This window comes from Chenopodium quinoa, unplaced genomic scaffold (genome assembly GCF_001683475.1).
Source record: "Chenopodium quinoa cultivar QQ74 unplaced genomic scaffold, ASM168347v1, whole genome shotgun sequence".
NCBI classification, from domain to species: domain Eukaryota; kingdom Viridiplantae; phylum Streptophyta; class Magnoliopsida; order Caryophyllales; family Amaranthaceae; genus Chenopodium; species Chenopodium quinoa.
This window is the reverse complement of record NW_018745030.1, coordinates 95,792-98,630: the sequence shown is the minus strand read 5'-3', so window position 1 is coordinate 98,630 and position 2,839 is coordinate 95,792. Positions and strand designations below refer to the sequence as shown.

Sequence of the window (2,839 nt, the reverse complement as noted above, 5' to 3'; positions counted from 1 at the left end):
GCTTATTAGGGTCCCACTTGGGTGGCCTGGCTTCTGGAACTGGATCTTTGATGGGCTCTATGGGCATGACTAGTCCTTTGTGATGTAGCTTCTCGAAAGTTGTTTCCTAACTCATACCAAGTGGAGTGAACACTCTTTTTGACCTTTGGATTCGTGATTTTAAATCAGTCGCTAATTATCGACTGAAAGTTAAATCTGTCGGTAATTAGCAACGGATATGCAGTCACTAAATTCTTTGATAGAAAAAAAAAAACAAGGCATACAATAATGCTACAATTATTGCAGTTTGTAGGCATTTTAAACGATATTATTGAATAATGACCATAAAAATACAGAATACTTGACAAGTATTTTTAGAAAGGGATATGAAATATTCATTAACCTCAAAAGTTATAGAACTTATACAAATAACAATTAAACAAAAAAAAAATACAAAGATCTTAATCTACAACCACATATTACAACTTTAAACTTAAAAAATCTTCAAACTTGGATCTTCAAACTTGAACTTGGTAGATTTGGAAACTTCACTCTTTTTTTTTTGAAGAATTTGGAAACTTCGTTTACAACCTACAGCGAAATTAAAAAATATCAAAGTTAAAACATGTATATCGAAATCAAAGTCAATAGAGCAAACAATGCGAGCATTAATTACGAAAAAACAAAAGATCTAAAAACGGAAAAAAAATATATAACTGTTCAAATTAAACGAGATCTAGAAGTGAAATTGATGATAAATATTATGATTAAACACAAAATCAAAGCAAGAAAAAAGAAAATGACAATTTATCAAGAAAATATTACATAAAAAATCAATTTAACAAAAGATCTAAGTAGAATTAGCCAGGAAATCTAGAAATCGAAAACAAAAAAAAATATCTAAAACGAAATCTGGAAATCGAAAACGAAAAAATCCATGAATTTAGATATAAAAATAAACGAGATCTTGATTTAAAAACGATTCTAAACAAGATCTGAAAAGTAAAATAGCTAAGTTTGCCGATTAAACAAAAAAAAATAACTGATTCAAAATACATAAGAACAAAAATTGAGTAAAAAAATAATGAGAAGATTTACCTTGCCTAACAATTAAAGATCTTCCTTCAATAAATTATAGAGATAACTCAAATCCACTTCAATGGAAGAGTTTTTAGAGGTAAGAACAAAAAGGGAAACATGAAGAGAGAGAAAGAGGAGGATGCATGGTAGAAAGAGAAAGAGAAAGAGAAAGAGAATCGGAAAAGAAAGAAAGGGAAGAGAGAAAAAAGGAAGGGGAAGAGAGGGAAAGGGAAAGGGAAAGGGAAGAAAATAAGGGGGCGGCTCATGTGGAGATGAAAAATAAAGAGTACGTTAGGGTTTCTCTTTATATAGGGTGAACTTTAGAAAAATGAAACACTAATTAGCGACCGCATAAACAGTCGCTAATTTGCGACCGACTTGAAATAGGTCGGTAAATACCAACTGATTACCAAATCAGTTGGTAATTAGTGACTGTTTAAAATCAGTCGCTAATTAGCGACCGTATTAACAAGTCAGTCGCTAATTACCTACTGATTTTTAATCAGTCGCTAAATTAGTAAATTAGCGACTGATTTGATGCTAGTCGGTAAATTCGATCGCAAAAAACGCATTTTTTTGTAGTGCTTTTTCAAGTCTACTTTCACCATACATCTAGGAGAATTATGAGCTCTACCATACCCTTTTATCAGCTCTGAAGCAAGCAAAATGTTATCAACTATCTGTCTTCCAGGAATAAACCCAGTTTGACTCTCACTAACCACCTCAGGAATCACACCTTGAAGCCTGTTAGTGATGATGAAGACACCCATTTGTGTCTCCCCAAAACCAAACCCGGTGATGAGTACCTTTCACGTCGAATCATAATCGAATGAAGTGAAAGTGTGGAAAGTCTAGTATTGCGGGTAGTTTTAATTTCTTTTCTCTTCTTTCTGTTTTTGAAAACCTATTTTAAGAAAACAGCCAATCCATTTTGGTTGGTCCATGATATGGGTCCAATAGTAGTGTAGTTGGATAGGGCTTGAAAAGAGCTTTCCAACAATATATTATAAGCCCAATTCCGATGAATATTGAGGAAGTTATGGCCAAATTACTAAACTGGGCCCGGTTTGAGCTTTATATGCGGCCCAATGATCTAGAGGAGGGCCTAATATGGATTTATCATTCCTAATGAATGGTTTTAGTCTTCTAGATTCTTCTAGAAGGTTCTTTTCATTCCTAATTCAATTAGCATTGATAAATTGACTTTTTAGAGTTCTAATCAGAATAAAAGAGTGTTTTTAAGGAAAATACGATTTTATCCTCCTGTACGGCCAATTTTATCTAAATTTAGAAAACGCGTAAAAAAATAGATAAGCGCCTGGCGCTAAGCATGGCGCCTGGCGTCTGGCGCTAGCGTTAGCGCCTGGCGCTAATGGTTAGCATCTGGCGCTAACTTCTTTTTTTAAACGTCAGAACTCTGATTCGTATTTCTATCTTTTTTGCTGATCTTCTCTATAAATAGCCTCAAACTCCGTTTTCAATCATCTATAAGACCCTATTCTCATCTACAATCATCAACTCTCTAGTTTTCTATTTTTCTTCTCTCTCTAAGCTAAACCTTCTCTCTCTCTCTCTCTTTTCTAAACCTACCCTCTTTTGCAAACAAAATTCTGCATTCACAAGATTTAGATACACCTAGCATTATTCGAAGTTGCCTTCGCCCTAGACGTGAAAGGTTTGATATTTCTGAGGGTTTGGTCCCAAATCTCTCTTTCAATTATTTAATTTAATTGTTTTAATTATTATTTCCCTTGAAGTTACTAACGCGTGTATTTTGTTA

At 33.6% G+C, this 2,839-nt stretch overlaps 1 long non-coding RNA gene across 1 annotated transcript; it reads right to left on the bottom strand.

Annotated features, from left to right (window-relative positions):
- Positions 1 to 350: 350 nt before the first annotated feature.
- LOC110709131 lies at positions 351 to 1,370 on the bottom strand. The gene is made up of 2 exons (XR_002508855.1): positions 1,078 to 1,370; positions 351 to 570 (listed from the first exon to the last, which is right to left on the bottom strand). It is a non-coding gene; the product is annotated as an uncharacterized LOC110709131 (long non-coding RNA).
- Positions 1,371 to 2,839: the final 1,469 nt, after the last annotated feature.